Genomic DNA, 22,559 nt, shown 5'->3' on the forward strand with positions numbered 1-22,559 from the left:
GTTATCTCAATTCCAGCTTGCGATGCGTCCAGCCCAGCATTTTGCATAATGTACTCTGCATATAAGTTAAAATAAGCAGGGTGACAATATACAGCCTTGACACACTCCTTTCCCAATTTGAAACCCATCTGTTGTTCCATGTCCAGTTCTAACTGTTGCTTTTGACCTGCATACATGTGTCTCAGGAGGCAGGTAAGGTAGTCTGGTATTCCCTACTATTTAAGAATTTTTCACAATTTGTTTTGATCCACACAGTCAAAGGCTTTAAAGCAGAAGTAGATGTTCTTCTGGAATTCCCTTGTTTTCTTTATGATCCAACGAATGTTGGCAATCTCCAGTTCTTCTGCCTTTTCTAAACCCAGCTTGTATATCTGGAAGTTCTTGGTTCACATACAGTTGAAGCCTAGCTTGATGGATTTTGAGTATTACTTTGCTAGCGTGGGAGATGAGTGCAATTGTTTGGTAGTTTGAACTTTCTTTGGGATTGGAATGAAAACTGATCCTTTCCACTCCTGTGTCCACTGCTGAGTTTTCCAAATTTGCAGGTACATTGAGTGCAACTTTAACAGTATCATCTTTTAGGATTTGATGTAGCTCAGCTGGAATTCTATCACCTCCACTAGCTCTGTTCATAATAATCTTTCCTAAGGCCCAATTGACTTCACACTCCAGGATGTCTGGCTCTAGGTGAGTGATCACTCCATTGTGGTTATCAAGTTGGTAAGACCTTTTTTGTATAGTTCTGTGTTTCCTTACCACCTCTTCTTAAATATCTTCTGCTTCTGTTAGGTCCTTGACATTTCTTTCCTTTATTGTGCCCGTCTTTGCATGAAATGTTCCCTTGGTATCTCCAATTTTCTTAGAGATCTTTAGTCTTTCCCATTCTATTGTTTTCCTCTATTTCTTTGCATTGTTCACTAATGAAGGCTTTCTTATCTCTCTTTGCTATTCTCTGGAACTCTGCATTCAAATGGGTATATCTTTCCCTTTCTCCTTTGCCTTTTTTCTCAGCTATTCATAAGGCCTCCTCAGACAGCCATGTTGATTTGTCGCATTTCTTTTTCCTTAGGGATGGTTTTGATCACTGCCTCCTATACAGTGTTATGAACCTCCATGTGTTCTTCAGGCACTCTATCAGCTCTAATCCCTTGCATCTATTTTTCACTTCCACTGTATAATCATAAGGGCTTTGATTTAGGTCATATCTGAATGGCTTAGTGGTTTTCCCTACTTTCTTCAATTTAAGTCTGAATTTTGCAATAAGGAGCTCATGGTATTGTTTTTGCTGACTGTATAGAGCTTCTCCATCTTCGGCTGCAAAGAATATAATCAATCTGATTTCAGTATTGACCACCTGATGATGTCCACGTGTAGACTTGTCTCTTGTGTTGTTGGAAGAGGATGTTTATTATGACCAGTGTGTTCTCTTAACAAAACTCTTGTTAGCATTTGCCCTGCTTCATTTTGTACTCCAAGGCTAAACTTACCTGTTACTCCAGGTATTTGTTGACTTTTGACTTTTTCATTCCAATCCCCTATGATGAAAAGGACATCTTTTCTCTGGTGTTCTAGAAAGTCTTGTAGGTCTTCACAGAACTGTTCAACTTCAGCTTCTTTGGCATCAGTGGTTGGGGCATAGACTTGGATTACTGTGATGTTGAATGGTTTGCCTTGAAAATGAAGTGAGATCATTCTGTCATTTTTCACAGAATGTCAAATGTAATTTTTGACCCTTAAAAAAGAATTACATGAAAAGATGTCAACATTGTTAAATATTAGAAGTGCAAATAGAAACCACAGCAAGCTATCACGTCACACCAGTCAGAGTGGCCATTCTCAGAAACTCTACAAACAATAACCGCTGGTGAAGGTTTGGAGAAAAGGGAGTATCCTCCCCTAATGCTGGGAGTATAAACTGGTAACAGACACTGTGAAGGATGGTGTGATGGTTATTGAGGCAAAGAAAATAAGGTTAGAATACTTCCTAACACCATACACAAAACAAACTCCAAAGAATATAAAGATCTAAATGTGAGGATGGATACTGTGAAAGCTCAAGGAAAACATAGGCAGGACACACATAGACATAAATCCCAGTGAGGCCTTTCTGGATTCACCTCTTAGATGAATGAAAAATAAACCAAAAATAAGAAAATGGGACCTAATTAACCATAAAACATTTGTACAGCAAAGGAAACCCAAAATGAAAGACAAACGAAGCCCAGAATGGGAAGAAATGTTTGCAGATAAAGATATCCACAAGGAACACGTCTCTGAAACACACAGACAGCTCATACAGCTCAATATCAAAAGCACAGACAACCCAAGACACCAATGGGCCAAACACAGAAATGGGTATTTCTTGGAGGAAGACATGCAGACTGTGATTAGGGACCTGAGGACATTCTCAGCATCACTAATTCTTACACAAACACAAAGCAAATCCAGTGAGGTCTCACACAGGTCAGAATGGCCATCTCAAAATATGTCCAAAAATAAATACTAGAGACGGTGTGGAGAGAAGAGAATGTTCCTGCACTGTGGTTGGACATGTCCAATGGCGATCCACTAGGGAGAACAGTATGGAGAGTCTTAAAAAACAAAATAGAGAAGTACCTTCAGACCCAGCAATCCTGTGCCTGGGTATACATCCAGAGAAAACCAACATTTTAAAAGACACGGGAACACCCACCATCTGTAGCCCACCAGGCTTCTCTGTCCCTGGGGTTTCCCGGGCAAGAATACTGGAGTGGGTTGGAGGCCCTCCTCCAGGGGGTCTTTCGAACCCAGGTGTCCTGCATTGCAGGCAGAGTCTTTACTGTCTGAGCCACAAGGGAAGCACCCCTACACACTCCATTGCAAACTAGAGGATAAAAAAAGAAAAGAAAAACAAAAACTGACTCTGTTCCCCTCAGCCCATGGTTTCCTTGGCTTGTTTCAAATCTCTGGAGATTGGGCTGGCTGAGCTGCTAAGGCTGGATTGTTGTGGGGCTCAGGTCTTGGAAGGATGTGGGAGGCAGGGTGCCCCATGATGTTCCTGGAGTGCCTCTTGCCCTCTGCATGAGCCCTCAATCTCCAGATAAAGTTGGGAAAATTAAGAGTTTTGAATACCACAGGAAATTTACTGAGCAGATGGTAATCATCTAGATGTGAAAAAGAACAAGAAAAAGAATAGATAAATGTCTATATATAACTGGATCAAGTTCCTTTACCCCTGAAACAAATGCCACGTCGTAAATCACCTCTAAAATCACCTCTATGCCAATGCTAAATAATAAGAAAATGACAGGACTGGAAAAAAAAAAAAAAGTTGGACATAAAGTAATGCTGCCACCTTGTGGTCATTGTCAGTAACAACAACTTGAAAAGCTGTGCTGATGGATATTTAATATTCACAGGGTTCCTGTTTAAATTTAGTTGCTCAGTCATGTCTGACTCTTTGCAACCCCATGCACTGCAGCACATCAGGCTTCCCTGTCTTTGACTATATCCTGGAATTTTCCAAAACTCATGTTCATTGAGTAGGTGATGTCATCTAACCATCTCATCCTTTGTCACCCTCTTCTCTTCCTGCCGTTAATCTTTCCCAGCATCAGGGTCTCTACCAACGATTAGCTCTTCGTGTCAGGCAGCCAAAGTACTGGAGCTTCAGCTTCAGCATCAGTCCTTCCAATGAATATTCAGGGTTGATTTCCTTAAGGACTGACTGATTTGATCTTGCTGTCAAACAGACTCTCAAGAGTCTTCTCCAGCACCACAATTGCAAAGCATCAGTTCTTCAGCGCTCAGCATTCTTTATGATCTAACTCTCACATCCATACATAACTACTGAAAAAACCTTAGATTTGACTATTTGGACTTTTGTCGTAAGTGAAAAACAACTAACCTCAAGACATGTCCTAGTGGTGGTCATTGAAAAAGAATTCAAAACAGGGCAGGCATACAAGACCCATCTCAAGAGGTAAGTTTAACTCACACCCTTTAAAACAAATCTCATGAAAAGACATCAACATGGCTAAATATCAAAGAAATGCAAGTCAAAACCGCAGCGAGGTATCACCACACAGCAGTCAGAATGGCCATTCCTAGAAACTTGACAAACAATAACCGCTGTGAAGGTGTGGAGAAAAGGGAGCATTCCTCCACCGATGCTGGGAATGTAAATTGCTAACAGACACTGTGAAGGATAGAGAGATGGATACTGATACAAGGAAAATGAGGATGAGTTAGAATAGTCCCTAACACCATACACAAAATAACTCCAAATAAAAGATCTAAATGTCAGGATTTAGAAAATCTTGAGGAGCCATAGCCAGGACATACAGTAACATAAATTGCAGGAAGGTCTCTTTGGATACACCTCTTAAATGAATGAAAAATAAACCAAAAATAAGAAGACAGAAACTAATTAACCATAAAAGCATTTGCACAACAAAGGAAACCCAAAATGAAAGACAATTGCAACCTGGAATGGGAAGAAATATTTGCAAATGAAGATATGGACAAGGAATTCATCTCCAAAACATACAAGGAGCCCCAAATAGTTCAATATAAAAAACACAACAACCCAAGACACAAATGGGCCAAACACAGAAATGGATATTTCTTGGAGGAAGACATGGGTATTGTGATTAGGCACATGAGAACATGCTCAGCATCTCTCATTCTGACACAAAGGCAAATCAAAAGTCTGATGTGATATCACCTCACATCAGTCAGGATGGCCATCTCAAAACACCTAAAAGGATGTCTCTTGCATTGGCAGGCAGGGTCTTTAACACTAGTACCACCTGGGAAGCCCTATTCCAATATAAAAAAAACAATGACAGTTTAGAAAAAGGGTTAAAAAAGAAGAAGAAAAAAGAAAGTGCAGCACAAAAGAAAGTGTGGCCATATTGGGAACTACAACTATAAAAGTTGTGTTGACTGACACTTAATATTCACAAGATCCGGGAGTGGGAGGGAGGTGTAAGTAAACAACTGCCTTCCAGGAGTCTCCTGCTGCTGCTGCTGCTGCTGCTGCTGCTGCTAAGTCGCTTCAGTCGTGTCTGTGCGACTCCATAGACGGCAGCCCACCCAGGCTCCCCTGTCCCTGGGGTTCTACAGGTAAGAATGCTGGAGTGGGTTGCCATTTCCTTTTCCAATGCATGAAAGTGAAAAGTGAAAGTGAAAGTGAAGTCGCTCAGCCGCGGGTGGTCATTGAAAAGAACTCATAACTGGGTAGACCTTCATGAAGCCAGTATTAACAGGTACCCTTAACTCACACCTTAAAAAAAAAAAAATCACATGAAAAGATGTCAGCATCGCTAAATATTAGGGAAGTGTGTTCAATCCTGAAATGAGGTATCACCCCAAACCTGCCAGAATGGACATTGTCAATACTCTACAAAGGTCAAATCCACCAAATGCTGTGGAGAAAAGGGAACTCTCTTCCTCTGATGCTAAAAATGAAAACAGGTGAACACCAATATGGAGGCCAGCCTGCTGGTTCCTTGAGCAATGGAAAGAAGAATGAGGTGGGTCTCTGAGAGCCGAAAATTGAGAGCTTCTTCGTGCCGCGGAGACTGCACCCAGCTCAGCAGCTATCACCATGCCACAAAATGAATATGTTGAGTTACACCGTAAGCGCTATGGATATCGTTTGGATTACCATGAGAAAAAGAGAAAGAAGGAAGGTTGAGAGGCTCATGAACGTTCAAAGAAAGCAAAAAAGATGACTGGTCTGAAAGCTAAGCTCTACCATAAACAGCGCCATGCTGAGAAAATACAAATGAAAAAGACTATTAAGATCCATGAAAAGAGAAACACCAAACAGAAGAATGATGAAAAGACTCCACAAGGAGCAGTACCTGCATATCTACTGGACTGAGAGGGACAGTCTCGAGCTAAAGTACTTTCCAATATGATTAAACAGAAACGAAAAGAGAAAGCGGGAAAATGGGAGGTCCCTCTGCCTAAAGTTAGTGCCCAGGGAGAAACAGAAGTATTAAAAGTTATTTGAACAGGAAAGAGAAAGAAGAAAGCCTGGAAGAGGATGGTTACTAAAGTCTGCTTTGTTGGAGATGGCTTTACTCGAAAACCACCTAAATATGAAAGATTCATTAGGGCAATGGGATTACGTTTCAAGAAGGCTCATGTAACAATCCTGAACTGAAAGCTGCCTTTTGCTTGCCAATACTTGGTGTAAAGAAGAATCCCTCATCCCCACTATATACAACTTTGGGTGTTATTACCAAAGGAACTGTCATTGAGGTGAACGTGAGCAAGTTGGGCCTTGTAACACAAGGAGGCAAAGTCATCTGGGGAAAATATGCCCAGGTTACTAATAATCCTGAAAATGATGGATGCATAAATGCAGTCTTACTGGTTTGACAGCAGTTACATACAAATAACTCCTTATAATTACTGAAGACTACACACCAATTGGGAAACCATTACTCTGATATTTCTGAATACTACCAATCAACCTTACATGTTGTCTTCAGTCAAAGAAAACTATTTATTCTATTGTTTTAAAAAAGAAAAAAGCCAACATTAAAATGATCTAATTTTACAAAAAAAAAAGAAAAGAAGAATGAATTAGAATCTCTCTCAAACCATACACAGAAATAAACTTCAAATAAGATAAAGATCTAAATGTAAGGATGGATACTATGAAACTCTTGAGGAAACTATAGGTGGGACATGCTGTGACATCAATTCCACCAAGTGCTTTTGGGATCCATCCCTCAGAATAATGAAAAATAAACCAAAAGTTAGAGAATGGGACCAAGTTAATCTTAAAAGCATTTGCATAGCAAAGGACACCCTAAACAAAAGAGAAAGACAACCTTCAGAATAGGAAAAATATATTTGTAATTGAAGATACTCACAAGGAATCTGTGTCCAAAACATAGAAACAATCCTTGCAGCTTAATATCAAAAAGTTGAATAACCCCAGAAATCAACAGATCAAAATCGATATTTCTTCCAGGAAGGCATACTGAAAAAGAAATGCAAGAAGGCAAAGTGGTTGTGTGACTAGCCTTACAAATAGCTGAGGAAAGAAGAGAAGTGAATGGCAAAGAAGAAGGGAAAAGATACCCAAGTGAATGCAGAGTTCCAGAGAACAGCAAGGAGAGATAAGAAAGCCTTGTTATGTGAACACTGCAAAGAAATAGAGGAAAACAATAGAATGGGAAAGACTAAAGATCTTTTAAGAAAACTGGAGACACCAGGGGAATAGTTCTTACAAAGATAGGCGCAAAAAGGGACAAAAATGGCAAGGACTTAACAGAAGCAGAAGAGATTAAGAAGAGGTGGCAAAAATACACAGAAGAACTGTACAAAAAAGTTCTTAATGACCCAGACAACTGCAATGGTGTTGTCACTCACCTAGAGTCAGATATCCTGGAGTGTGAATTCAAGTGGGCTTTAGGAAGCATTACTACAAGCAAAGCTAGTGGAGGTGATGGAATTCCAGCTGAGCTACTTCAAATCATAAAAGATGATGCTGTGAAAGTGCTGCACTCAATATGCCAGCAAATTTGAAAAACTCAGCAATGGCCATGGGACTGGAAAAGGTCAGTTTTCATTCCAATCCCAAAGAAAGGCAATGCCAAAGAATGTTCAAACTACCATGCAATTGCACTCATTTCAAATGCTAGTAAGATTATGCTCAAAATCCTTCAAGCTAGTCTTCAGCAGTACATGAACCAAGAACTTCTAGATGTACAACATGGATTTAGAAAAGGCAGAGGAACCAGAGATAAAATTGCCAACATCTGTTGGATCATTGAAAAAGCAAGAGAATTAAAAAAAAAACAAAACTCTACTTCTGCTTCCTTGACTATGCTAAAGACTTTCACTCTTTAGATCACAACAAACTGTGGAATATTCTTGAAGATATGGGAATAGCAGACCACATTACATGCCTCCTGAGAAACCTCCATTCAGGACAAGAAGCAACAGTTACAACTGGACATGGAAAAACAGACTGGTTCCAAATTGGGAAAGGAGTACGTCAAGACTGTATATTGTCACCCTGCTTATTTAACTTATATGCAGAGTACATCATGTGAAATGCTGGATTTCACAATGAAATGCTGGATGACTCACAAGCTGGATTCAAGACTGCCAGGAGAAATGTCAATAACCTCAGATATGCAGATGAGACTACTTTAATGGCAGAAAGTAAAGAGGAACTAAAGAGCCTCTTGATGAAGGTGAAAGAGAAAAGTGAAGAAGTTGGCTTAAAACTCAACATTCAAAAAAAGAATATCCTCACATCTGGTCCCATCAGTTTATGGCAAATAGATGGGGAAAAAGTGGAAACAGTGTCAGATTTCATTTTCTCAGGCTCCAAAATCAATGCAGACTGTGCCTGCAGCCACGAAATTAAAAGATGCTTGCTCCTTGGATGAAAAGCTATGACCAAACTAGACAGTGTATAAAAAGCAGACATGACTTTGCTGACAAAGGTCCATTATGGTCAAAGCTATGGTTTTTCCAGTAGTCATGAACAGATGTGAGGCTGGACCATAAGGAAGGCTGAATGCTAAAGAACTGATGTTTTCAAATTGTGGTGCTGGTAAAGACTCTTGAGAGCCCCTTGGACTGCAAGGAGATCAAACCAGTCAATCCTGAAGGAAATCAGTCCTGAATACTCACCGGAAGAACTGGTCAGTTCAGTCAGTCAGTTCAGTTGCTCAGTCGTGTCCGACTCTTTTCGACCCCATGAATCGCAGCACACCAGGCCTCCCTGTCCATCACCAACTCCCGGAGTTCACCCAGACTCATGTCCATCGAGTCAATGATGCCATCCAGCCATCTCATCCTCTGTCGTCCTCTTCTCCTCCTGCCCCCAATCCCTCCCAGCATCAGAGTCTTTTCCAATGAGTCAAGTCTTCGCATGAGGTGGCCAAAGTACTGGAGTTTCAGCTTTAGCATCATTCCTTCCAAAGAACACCCAGGGCTGATCTCCTTTAGAATGGACTGGTTGGATCTCCTTGCAGTCCAAGGGACTCTCAAGAATCTTCTCCAACACCACAGTTCAAAAGCATCAATTCTTCGGCGCTCAGCCTTCTTCAGAGTCCAATTTTCACATCCATACATGACCACAGGAAAAACCATAGCCTTGACTAGATGAACCTTTGTTGGCAAAGTAATGTCTCTGCTTTTCAATATGCTATCTAGGTTGGTCATAACTTTCCTTCCAAGGAGTAAGCGTCTTTTAATTTCATGACTGCAGTCACCATCTGCAGTGATTTTGGAGCCCAAAACAATAAAGTCTGACACTGTTTCCACTGTTTCCCCATCTATTTCCCATGAAGTGATGGGACCGGATGCCATGATCTTCGTTTTCTGAATGTTGAGCTTTAAGCCAACTTTTTCACTCTCCACTTTCACTTTCACCAAGAGGCTTTTTAGTTCCTCTTCACTTTCTGCCATAAGGGTGGTGTCATCTGCATATCTGAGGTTATTGATATTTCTCCTGGCAATCTTGATTCCAGCTTGTGTTTCTTCCAGTCCAGCGTTTCTCATGATGTACTCTGCATATAAGTTAAATAAGCAGGGTGACAATATACAGCCTTGACGTACTCCTTTTCCTATTTGGAACCAGTCTGTTGTTCCATGTCCAGTTCTAACTGTTGCTTCCTGACCTGCATACAAATTTCAAGAGGCAGGTCAGGTGGTCTGGTATTCTCATCTCTTTCAGAATTTTCCACAGTTTCTTGTGATCCACACAGTCAAAGGCTTTGGCATAGTCAATAAAGCAGAAATAGATGTTTTTCTGGAACTCTCTTGCTTTTTCCATGATCCAGCGGATGTTGGCAATTTGATCTCTGGTTCCTCTGCCTTTCTAAAACCAGCTTGAACATCAGGAATTTCACGGTTCACATATTGCTGAAGCCTGGCTTGGAGAATTTTGAGCATTACTTTACTAGCGTGTGAGATGAGTGCAATTGTTTGGTAGTTTGAGCATTCTTTGGCATTGCCTTTCTTTGGGATTGGAATGAAAACTGACCTTTTCCAGTCCTGTGGCCACTGCTGAGTTTTCCAAATTTGCTGGCATATTGAGTGCAGCTGAAAATCCAATACTTTGGCACCTGATGTAAAGAACTGATTCACTGGAAAAGACCTTGATGCTGGGAAAGATTGAGGGCAAGAGGAGAAGAGGGTGATAGAGGATGAGATAGTCGGATGGCAACACTGACTCAGTGGATGTGAGTTTGAGCAAACTCAGGCAGGTAGTGAAAGACAGGGAAGCCTGGCGTGCTGCAGTTCACGGAACATAAAGAGGCGGACATGACTGAGACTGAACAACAACTGCTAAGGGTAAATCCGCCAGAAGCTGTGGAGAAGAGGGAACCCTCCTCCACTGCCGGAAAGGAAAATAGGTGAAAGTCAGTATGGAGGCCAGCAGGGTGGTTCTGAGCACTGAAAATGAGAATGAAATTAGAACATTCCTCAAACCATACACAAAAATAAGCTTAAAATAAGATAAGGATCTAAATGTAAGGATGGATACTGTGAAATTCTTGAGGAAACTATAGGTGGGACATGCTGTGACATCAATTCCACCAGTGCTTTTAGGATCCATCTCTCAGAATAATGAAAAATAATCCAAAAGTTGGGCTTCCCTGATAGCTCAGTTGGTAAAGAATCCACTTGCAATGCAAGAGACCCTGGTTTATTTCCTGGGTCAGGAAGATACCCTGGAGAAGGGATAGCTACCCAATCAAGTATTCTTGGGCTTTCCTTGTGTCTTAGCTGGTAAAGAATCTGCCTACAATGTGGGAGATCTAGGTTCGATCCCTGGGTCGGGAAGATAAGGGAAAGGCTACCCACTCCAGTATTCTGGCCTGGAGAATCCCCATGGACAGAGGAGCCTGGTAGGCCACAAAGAGTTGGACACGATTGAGTGACTTTCACTTTCAAACAAAAGTTAGAAAACGGGGCCAAATTAATCTTAAAAGCATTTGCACAGCAAAGGAAACCTTAAACAAAAGAGAAGGACAACCCTCAGAATGGGAAAATACATTTGCAAATGAAGATACTCACAAGGAATCTGTGTCCAAAATATAGAAACAATCCTTGCAGCTTAATATCAAAAAGATGAAAAACCCAAGAAATCAATGAGCCAAAGATCAAAATGGATATTTCTTGCATGAAGGCATGCAGATTGCCATTAGGCACATGAAAAGATGCTCAGCATTACTAATTATTAGAGACAGGCCAATCAGAAGCCCAGTGAGTATCACCTTACACCGGTGAGATTGGCCATCTCTAAACATCAAAAAATAAGTTTAGAGAGGCTGTGAAGGGAAGGGACCCTTCCTACACTCTTGTTGGGAGAGTGAAATGGTACATGAACTAGGGAGAACACCATGGAGGTTCTTAAAAAATATAAACATAACATTACCCGAGGACACAGCAACCCCACGCCTGGGCATCAATCCCGAGAAAGTCAAAATTTTGAAAGGCAGTGGTCCCTGTGATCGTGGCTGCACGAGGTACCATAGCAAAGACTTGGAGCAACCTAAGTATAGAAGGACAGATGAATGGATAAGGAAGATGGGGGTACATAGATGCGAAGCAACATCACTCAGCCATAAAGAAGCAGAGCGTAATGCTATGTCCAGCCTTAGAGAAGAAAGTAGAAATGACCATACCAAGTTAAGTGGGGGACACAGGGAGAGATATTACCATATGATATTACTTCTAGCTGAAATCCAAAAATGGATACAAATGAACTTTACCAAAGAGAAACAGTCTCACAAACTACGTTCCCCAGAAAAGAAAGCTGTGCCTGAGGGAAAAGAGCTGTTTCAGTCTAACATAGGGAGGCTATTATAAAAAGCCACCAGGAATCACTGTGTAACACAGAAATCCTATTCAGCACTCTGTAATATCCTGCACTGCAGAAGAACACGGAAAAGAACATATGTACATCTATGTGTAAGTGAATCTAGTTGCTGTAGATCCAAAAGGAAAGAAAAAAAACCCCACAACCTTGTCATTCAACTATATACTCTAATTCAAATTAGAGAATAATAAAAACACAAAAAAGAAGAGAAATAAAGAGTGCTGACTCTTGCCCTCAGGCTACAGTAACCTGGCCTGGTGTCACATTCCTGGAGCCTGAGCAGGCTTCGGTCTCAAGACTGGAGGGTCTCGGGGCGGACAGAGCTAGGAGCATGTGGCAGGAAACGTGCTTCCTACGATGGACCTGGAGGGCCTCTTGCTATCTGCATGAGCACCCAATCTCCAGATCCAGGCCCACCTGCAGAGAAACCACACCTACTTCAACTACTTCACCCCAAAAATGGTGGAGCCTCTGGGCTGGAAAAGCTTTGCATGGTCCCCTGGGCACCATATGTCCCATATGCTGGATTTCCCAACTCCAGCCTCTGTCCTTAGGGCTGCCCCACTAACAGATGATAGCACCCTCTGCAGAGTGGTGTTCCAAAAATTGGAATGTATCCTGGGGATAAAGGGTAAAGGGGAGGAGAAAGGAGACCCAAGCCTTCGGTGTTTCTTCTGGCACATTCTCCTTAGTTGACGATCCAGGAGCAGAGTTTTCCATAAGACTCATTGGCTGAGGACGAGAGTTGTGCAGGAAGTAATGCTGTTTCCTCAGGACTGCGTTCCAGACAACTTTAAAACAGGTGCTGTCAGGCTCTGAACATTCACAAGCCTGGGGATCTGTAAATGACACCTGCCCTTCAGTCACCTGCCCTATATCAGAAGGAAGACAGGGGAAAGGAATTCAAACAGGGCCATCTTTCAAGAAGACGATTTCAAGAGACAAACTGTACTCAACGCTGCTGCTGCTGCTGCTGCTGCGTTGCTTCAGTTGTGTCTGACTCTATGCGACCCCATAGACGGCAGCCCACCAGGCTTCCCCGTCCCTGGGATTCTCCAGGCAAGAATACTGGAGTGAGTTGCCATTGCCTTCTCCAATGCATGAAAGTGAAAAGTGAAAGTGAAGTCGCTCACTCGTGTCTGACTCTTAGCAACCCCATGGACTGCAGCCCACCAGGCTCCTCTGTCCATGGGATTTTCCAGGCAAGAGTACTGGAGTGGGGTGCCATTGCCTTCTCCTAAGCCCAGGCAAATCAAAACTACCATGAGAAGTCCCCTCACACAGGTCAGAATGGCCACCATCTAAAACATCTACAGAAAATCCGACTGGCAGAGCATGGAGGCAAAAGGGAACACTCCTACACTCTTGGTGTGGATGTAAACCGGTGCAGGAACAATAAAAACCAGCAAAGAGGTTCCTTATAAACTAAACATCCAGAAACCGTAAGGTCCGATAATCCCACGTCTGGGCTTAGACCCAGAGAAGATCAGAATTCACAATGACCCATGCACCCTTCTTTTCAGGGCAGCACAGTTGACAATGGCCAAGAACTAGAATTGCTGCTGGCCAAAATCTTGAGTTTCTCTGCCAGGTGAAGCCAAATAAAAAATATGGACACAGAGTTTGGAGGAAATAGAAAGTGGCTTTAATTCTCAGCTGGTGAAATGGGGAACGCAGTAGGCTCGTGCCTCAAGAACTGTGCTCCCCATGAGGAGTTTAGGGGCTCATATAAGAGGAGGGCTCGCAGTCAGTGATGAGGAACAAAGGCGACAGGATCTTGATTTCTTCCTCTTCCAAACTATATTAATGATATATAGTTTGATATGTATCAATTAGCATAGGTTATTAGCAAAGTCTTAATTTATCCCTCAATTCTAAGACTTTTTCTGGTAATCATAAATTTGTTTTCTAAGTTTGTGAGACTGTTTCAAAGATAGTCATAAACTGGCATCAATAACCCAGTAGTTGAGTCTGGCAATTCGGTGGCCTTCTTTCTGATGTGCAACTAGAAGGGGAAGGGTGTTGCAAGAGTAAACACCAGATAGGGGATGTATTTAGCACAGAGTCAAAGGAAAATAGGTGCAAAGTGTGGCTCCTGCAGAGTTAGGGGGCAGAAAAGCAAACTTAGTTACAGGCATGCAGAGTTAGAGCATTAAAGTAAAAAAACTAGGAACTTTCAGGCCTGCTCACTGTTTCTTCATCTTCTTTGTTCTTAAGAAATAAAAAAACTCATTCCTCCTTTTTTCCTTTTCACTGCAAGAAATTCAACCAAGAAATCCATTGACAGAAAAATGAGGACCGAGTGTTGTACCTCTACACTGGAACACTACTCAGCCGTGAATCAGAACAGAATAACGCCATTGACAGCAGCGTGGATGGACAGAGTGATCACCTTACTCAGTAAAGGAAGTCAGAGAGAGAGACAAATATCACAGGGCATCACTGACAGTTGAATTCTTGAAATGAATGCAAATGTCAGATATTGCGTGATACAAACAGACTCACAAACTTAGAAAACAAATTTATGATTACCAAAAAAAAAATCTTAGAATTGAGGGATAAATTAAGACTTTGCTAATAACCTATGCTAATTAATATATATCAAACTATATATCATTAATATAGTTGTTTGATACAATCAACTAATCCATTGAATAGTACAGGGCAGTCTATGGAACAGATTTTAATCATTTATATGAGAAAGAGAACCCCCAAAAGAACTGATAAACGTCTGTGTCTAAGTAAATCAAGTGCCCATACACCTGAAACAAAATGCAATATCAGAAATCAATTCTACTCCAAAGTAAAATAACAATGAATGCCCAGAAAAAGGAAAAAGGAAAGTGGAACATGAAGAAATGCTGCCCCCTTGTGCTGTTTTTTGTGACAGCAACTATACAAGCTGCACGGATGGGCACTTTATATTCCCAAGGACCTGGGGCTGGAAGTAAACAACTGCTCTCTGGAAGTCCCCCAGGAGTGGTCACCAAAAAAGAATTCAAAACTGGGCAGATGTTCAGGGAGCCGCCTTCAGCAGGTACCTTTAACTCACATCCTTTAAGAAAAGTCACACGATGTCACCATCGCTAAATGTTAGAGAAATGCAAATCAAAACTACAAGAAGGAATCACCTCACACCAGTCAGAGCGGCCATTGTTAAGCACTCCACAAACGTTTAATGCTGCAGACTCTGTGGAGGAAGGGGAACCGTCCTCCTCTGCTGCTGGAAATACAAATTGGTGACAGCCACTCTGGAGGACAGTGTGCTGGTCATTTCCGATGTGCCCAGCTCTAAGCGGCAGTGAGCAGTAGCTGGAAGCAGGGTCTTAGCTTCCCAGACCGGGAGTCCTAACCACTGAACCACAGGAGCCAGCAGTCAGGGCTAAGGTCCCTTGTCTTGCCTGCCTGGTCAAGGATGAATTCAGGTGAGGAGGCAAAAAGTAAAGAGTAAAGTAAAAAGTTTATTGAGAAAAAAAAGTACATGTGGAAAGATCCACAGGTGAGCTCAGAGAGAGAGTCGTGCCTTTGGAAGTTTATATCCTTTATAAGAGGCCAGTTATCTGGGTCTTTGTCTTCCCTCAGGCCAATCATCTTGCTTTGTGATCTTTGTAACCCCTCCTCCCCCGCCACCGGTTAATTTGTCTCAGAACCCTCCCCTGGGGTGCACATACAAACCTTAGCCAAGATGTATCTTGAAGTGGGAGGCTTCTGGGAGGAGCATGACTCTTTATGGCCTGGAATTATCCTCTGACTTTTGACTCCAAGGAGCCTTTCTGCGCATCGCGAGTGTAGTGTTCTCCCTAATCCTTTACTCAATCAGGGCTTTGCTTCTCTTTGTCCTTGCCAAGATTATTCCCTTGAGATGTTTACTAGAGACAAAGACTGGCTACTTACTCTGTTTCTATTGTTACTTCAATTTCTGAGAGCAAACAGGGGGCTGGTTTTAAATTCCTCAACTGGACCCCACCTATGTTGCCTCAGGAAATGCAGAGCAGAGGCTGGCTGATTGTGAATTTCCAACCTGGAGCCCATCTATCTCCTACCTCACTGGTTTCTTGAACAGTGAAAATGAGAATGAAATGAGAATATTCCCGAATACCATACACAAGAATAAGCTCCAAATAAGATAAAGATCCCATTTTAGTATGGCTCAGTGGTAAAGAACCCATCTGTCAATGCCACAGACTTGGGTTTGGATCCCTAGGTGGGGAAGATTCCATGGAGAACGGAATGGCAACCCACTCCGGTATTCTTGCCTGGGAAATCCCATGGACAGAGGACCCTGGTGGCCTATAGTCCATTGGGTCACAAAAGAATCAGACATGGCTTAGCAACAGATTTTCAAGATAAAGGTCTAAGTGTAAGGTTGGTCTCTTGAGACCCCATAAACTGTAGCCCGCCAGGCTCCTCTGTCCAGGGGATTTTTCAGGCAAGAATACTGGAGTGGGTAGCCATTCCCTTCTCCAGGGGATCTTCCTGATCCAGGGATGGAACCTGCATCGCCTGCATTGCAGGTAGATTCATTTACCAACTGAACCACCAGGGAAGCCCCATCTCTTGGAGGGGGCTGTTTGTAAAGACCTCAACCCAGGCATTGCTGGGAAGGGCTGGGTGGCTCGTCTAGGTCAGCCAATCTTCACCCCTCAGGGGCTCACAGTTGCAAAAATGGGCCTTGTTGTGCTGTCCAGGTGCAAGGAACAGAAAAGTGTAGTCTTGAGGGTCAGGATGGACCTGGGCCTGAAGCTCTGGCCTGATTTCTAATCATTTTTTCTGGCCCACGAGTGGGACAGAATTTCAAGGAGGCTTTCTCCTAAGGAGAGGGACCCAGGAGTCAGGAAGAAAAGGGGTAGTGGGTGGAGACAGGGGCCCAGGGTCCTGGTGCAGTGGAAGCCTCTGGAAGACCTGGTGGAGGGAGGCCACACAGAATGAAGCCCAGCGTCACCAACTTGTCCAGGAGCAGCTGTTAGTCCAAATCCTGCTCTGAGATGCTCAGAGCCAGCTCTTCCCAGGAAGAGGGCTGGGGGTGCTCTGCAACAAGGGCTCTGTGCACGGTTCCTGTGTGCTGAGTCCTGCCCAGATGGGCCTCCTGCCCTGGGAGGGATGTGTGAACTGGCTCCCTGTCTTTGCAGCTGGCACAGAGCTGCTTAGGATGCAGATTAAAATCAGCTGAGGACAGAGGTCAGGAGCAAGGTCAAGGGTCCAAGCTCGCTATGCTCACCACATGACACGAGGTGTTGAGGCAAAGAATACAGCTGCATTCTGAGGGCCGGCTGACCAAGAGGATGGCCAATTAATGTTTCCAAATAACCATCTTCTCGGGGGCTGGATGCCAGGTTCTTTTATGAATTAGAGATAGAAGAGGTGAGGAAACAAACTGAAAAGGCTGTTAATCTTGCAAATATCTTGTAGAATGGCAAGTCTCAGGAAGGGAATGTGTTAATTTCTTCCTTCCTGCCATCCACAGGTGGACAGAGTTCTGAACAAAGGCACTTTAGTTTAACAGTCAGGCAGAGGGGCAGGATTCTCTGAGGCAGGCCATTATGTGTGACTACAGTAACAAAAGTAACAGAGAGCAAGTCACAGAGCACAGGCAAGACGGGTGAGTCCTGAAGATGTATGTGGATCAGAGCAGGGGCTGTGCTCCAGGAGGCTGGACTGTATGTGACTGGTCACTGCCCCACTCCCAGGCACTTCTGCCCTGTGAAGTCCTCTGCCCTTTGTCAGATTCAAACCTTTCATCCGACATTCCATGCTCATCATTTCCCCCGCTTCCAAGGTGGGTAATTCATACACAGAAACCCAGGCAGAACCAAATATTCTTGGCCGGCTGTATGTCACGTGGCACGTTTCTGGCTCAGATTCTGTACAGGAAGTTCCCATTGCTGTTGGAAAACTCTCATCCCCTCTGCACAACTCTGTCGCTGAAGATCTGGTCACTTGGGTCCCCTGCCTTCAGCTCTTCCAACCTCTGATCGCTGTCAGTTCCTCTCGCTCCCCCACAATTGCTGGTGGGTGACCTAGAGCAGCAGCAACAGGCACTAAACACTTCCCCTCCTCCAGGCCCTGGACTCCTTTATTCCTTTCCTTCTGTATCCTTGGTGTATCTACTGTGAGTGTTCAATTCAATGGCTTTCAAAGCTGTGCTGTGACCATGGCCTTTGGATGAGGCTTCATCCCCAGGCATCAGCAAACAGCCTGATGCAGACTGGCTTGCAGAAAGTAGTTCTGAGGAATCCAGGGCCTGGGAGCTCCTGGAATAAGTGGGCAAGTCCAGTTTCTTAAGGACTTTTTGATCCTGCTTCAGTTTCTGTTCCAATGTGGTTACTGGAAGGTGAACACGGAGAAAAAGAGAGTGAGCTGGGCTTTCTGGCGGAGAAAGCTTTATTATAGGAAGAGAGAAAGTAACTGGCTTTAGAGAGAAACCAGTGATCTCCCTTCACAGCCAACCCTTCTTATACCCTATCGATGGGAAATTGTGCCCCGAAGGGAGGGGGCCTTAGTTTATCTTTAGCCTGCAGCTGGGGGTCTTGTGATCACATAGTCAGAGGGGTCTCACAGGCGGATGGTCACGTAGTCTTGAGAAACTGGCACCAGCAGGGAAAAATGGGACACTGTCTTAAGGAAAAACAGGACGCTACCAGGGCAATGTGGCCACTGTGACTTCATCCCTTGTTCGCCAGGTCAGCGCAATGGACCATTTTTAAATAATATGCTCTGTGCCCCTTGTGGACCCTAACAGGTACAAATTTGCTTTCTAAAACCCTTCGGATCACATCAGTGCTGACATCAAAGACTTCAGCCAGTCTGGGAACTGACCAAGACTGCAAATTCCCTGTGTAAATACCCATGAAAAAAAGAAGCAGATTTGCCATTTGTGAAGACATCTCCTATCAGAACAGTTAACGGATTATGTAACACTAGAGATAAATTCATGAAAAGAAGCCTTGGAAAAACTGCAAATGCAGTCTCTGTCTTGCGCCACTAAATGACTACAGCCTATTCTTCTGTGCTGAGAGCAACACCCAACTACTCTTGGTCATTTCATTTCATATCAGCTGGATTCCTCTCACTGCATGACAGGTCCCAGTTAGATCCTGATGATGCAAGAAGACAGTCTTTCCCTTCAGAAAACATACAGTCCAGACATCCCTGACAGCGCAGTAATGAAGACTGTGCCTCCAATGCAAGGAGCTGGAAGATCCAATGGAGGTGGAGTTTGATCCCTGGTTGGGGAACTAAGATCCTACCTACCCCACTATGCACCCCAGAACAAAACAAAACACAAAAAAGACTGCTGTGTGATTGAATGGTATAATGTGTAATAAGTACCCCGCTCAGGGCCTGTTCCTAAGTGGACATTCAAAAAAAAAGAAAATGCAATCTGGTGGTAGAGACAGATGTATTAACACCCAGCAACACTATGAGAAGGACCCCACCAAAGGATGCTGTGAGAAAACTGGGGAAGGAAAGGCAGGGACAGGCTGGTGCCACGCCTGCGTGGTGGCCCAGGAATTGCTTCAGGAAGTCCATGCTAGAGCTGGTCTGAAAGCTTGAGCAGTTGTAACAAGCTGGTACAGGGGAGGAGAGAAAGAGAGGATCAAAGGAACTGATGTTAGAGCAGGCAGCAGGTGAAATACAAGGAAGCACATCACTTTTGTTGGGAAGAGCACAATCTGTGTGACAGTGGGAGCTGGAGCAAGGCCAGGCCTCGCTTAGGCATTCTGGAGTTTATCTCAGAGCAACAGTGAACAAGGAAGAATTTCAAGCAGCAGAATGCCGTGAGCAAATTTTCATTTTGAAGCCCAAACCAGTGATAGTGAAACAGGAGCAGTCATTAATTAGATTCCTTGAACTATAATCTGTACATAAATGAGTAATAACCTATAACTTGCTTTCACTGACCAAGTGTGTTTTAATTGTTCCTGCAAACTGCATACCCTCCTGGCTTCACAGCCTAGAAAATATATCACACAACTCCTCTAACTGCCCCCTGTAGACAACACTTCTGACCAGGGGTCAGTGTAGTAATAGTTGATTAAATTGTTGTTCAGAATACGGGGTTAGTTTTGCCCAGCTCAAACCAGTTGAGACCATTGACCATTCAACTGGGCCTGCACAAGTGTCCAATAGGTGCTCTTTCATTGTCAAGGGCAAAAATCTCCATCTTGAGATCATGATAATGCAGCCCATCATTTTCGTAACGTGCATCCTGTGAAGAACCATGTAACTCAGATACTTCTGTGCACAGTTCCAATTACTTCACCTTTTTCTAACCTTCAATAACCTTTCCTGAAGCTTCAAACCACCCTGCTTCTCTTTTTGAATTTTATTTATTTGGCTGCACTGGGTCTTAGGTGTGGCACTTGAGATCTAGATCTCCAACCAGGAATTGCACCCGGGTCCTCTGCATTGGGAGCATGGATTCTTAGCCACTGGACAACCAGGAAGTCTCCCACACTGCTTCTTTACCCCATAAATATCCTAAGCGTCTCCTTCAAGGAGGCCAATTTGAGATTTGTTCTCCTGTCTCCTTGCTTGGCTGCCTGTACCCGTGTAACCCCTTTCTCTGCTGCAGACCTCAAGGTCTCAGCCCTGACTTGCTGTACAAACGAACATGATTCAGTTACCTGGTTCAGTAACAGTGGGGTATTTTTGTTCAAGACCAAAGATGGAAAGATCAGGCATCAGGCAAGAGGCTGTCAGTAATTCAGGCAGTCTGAACTGAGGCAGGGGCATTGGGAGCAGAAGAGAAAACAGACTTGAGAAATATTTTAGGAAGACCAAATGGTTGTACTTGGTAAGGAACTAAATACTGGGTTAAGAAATAGGCTGAGAGTCAGTATTTTTAGAGTGGGTGATTGGTGGGACTATTCAGGGATATAGCAAAAACAGGAGCAGAATGAAATTGTCAGAGAACAATGATGAATTCTATTTCGAACACGTTGAGTTTGAGGAGCTTGTGTGACAGCCAAACAGTGAAGTCTAGTGCACAGCTGACTATAGATTCAGAACAACAACAAGGCCCGGACAGGATAGATCTGGAAGTCGTAAGCCAACAGCAGGAATGATTGAAGCCACCTGGCATCAGGCAGGGAAATATCCAGAGTGAGATAAAATGACCCAGGACACAACTCTAAAAAATTGCAATACTTAAGGTACAGGAGGAAGAAGGGAAGCCCAGGGAGGAAACAGAAAACCAGTCCTGCCAATAGGTAAGTGGTCCCCTGGGTCAAGGGAGAATTTCAAGAATGCAGACAAGGTCAAATGCTGAGAAGTGTTAGGCAAGCTGAAGTGTTGACAGTCAGTTATGCCTAGCACTGAGGGATTCACTGATATATTTATGAGCAGTTTTGTCATGATGAGACAAACAAAAAGGAGAGTAGGCAGTCAGGCAGCCAGGAGGCAACAGAAGGAGGAGGAGGAAAAGGGAGTGTAGTGTAGCCTTGACAGCTAGGTTTTGTTTTGTGTGTGTGTGTGTTGTGTGTGTGTATAATCCAAATGTTTGACTTAAGCTTTGCTTGCCAAGGCCTGCATTTTGAAGATGGCTGTCTTCAATAAACACACTGCCAGCCACACAACTAGATAAAAAGCCGGGCTCCTCCCATCCCCACCCCCCACCTCCACACTGAGGCCCCTTTGTTTTAGAGATTATGGTTGACTTCAATGATTAACCACTTGGGCCACTTGCTTTTTCTCTTCCTGTGCCTTAAATTCCTGTTAAATTCACCAATAATGAGTGAGCCCTCAAAATCCTAGGCTCCACCCTCCAGTGCTCAACCCCAATAAAAGTAGAACTCCAGACCCTTGTTCTCTCTACCCATGACTGTGTGGTGTGGCCTCAGGTTTGCCATGTAATTTCCAGGTCCTGTAAGTGTTAAACTTCCCCCACCCCCCTGCCAACATTTCTTGATAGTTATTGAAGGGCATCTTGTAATCTTAAGACCCACAAGGGCTGGTCCAGCCACAGCACTGGTTATTGACAGACTGAGCCTGACCCACAACACCAACAATATTAAATTGACAAATCGAGGTCCCTGAGGAATTATGTAGGGATTTGACCTAGAGCACCCAGAGGACTGGTCCTAGACAAGTGAAGGATGGCTGCTTCCCCAGTGATATGAACAGAGTACAAGACTGAGAGTAAGGAGGAAGCCAAGACAATTTAATAACTTTTTACCGAAAGGCCTGACTTTCTCTGAATAAAAAGATATTTACTGGTCCCCAAAGGGGAGGTGATAGATAAGAAGAAGGGTTGAAAAGGCTGGTATTCAATACATGAGAGGAAGCTGAGAAAGAGAGGTGTTACAGGCTTATAAAATCTTGGTCATCTCTATAAAACCCCCCTTATTCTAAGTCTCAACTCCAGAGTTTTTCTGATGAGAATGAAAAATGGAATATGACCTATGGAGGACTATTGAGCAATGTTTATCAAGATGACAAGGATCTTCCCTGTAGCTCAGATGGTAAAGAATCTGCCTGCAATGCAGGAGACCTGGGTTCGATCCCTGGGTCAGGAAGATCCCCTGGAGAAGGGAATGGCAATCCACTCCAGTATTCTTGCCCGGAGAATCCCATGGACAGAGGAGCCTGGCAGGCCATAGTCCATGGGGTCACAAAGAGTCGGACACGACTGAGCGATTAACACTATCGTGACAAAGCTTGGTTTTGGACTTCCCTGGTGGTCAGATGGTAAAGCATCTGTCTAGAATAC

At 43.6% G+C, this 22,559-nt stretch overlaps 2 pseudogenes; one reads left to right on the plus strand and one right to left on the minus strand.

Moving 5' to 3' along the window:
- Nucleotides 1-5,579: 5,579 nt before the first annotated feature.
- Nucleotides 5,580-6,569, plus strand: LOC147349524 (ribosome biogenesis protein NSA2 homolog pseudogene; annotated as a pseudogene).
- An 11,133-nt stretch (nt 6,570-17,702) lies between these two features.
- LOC147349525 (neugrin pseudogene) lies at nt 17,703-20,533 on the minus strand (annotated as a pseudogene).
- Nucleotides 20,534-22,559: the final 2,026 nt, after the last annotated feature.

Source organism: Bos grunniens, chromosome 21 (assembly GCF_055505025.1).
Source record: "Bos grunniens cultivar Pamir isolate PY7600 chromosome 21, Bosgru_T2T1.0, whole genome shotgun sequence".
Classification (NCBI taxonomy): Eukaryota; Metazoa; Chordata; class Mammalia; order Artiodactyla; family Bovidae; genus Bos; species Bos grunniens.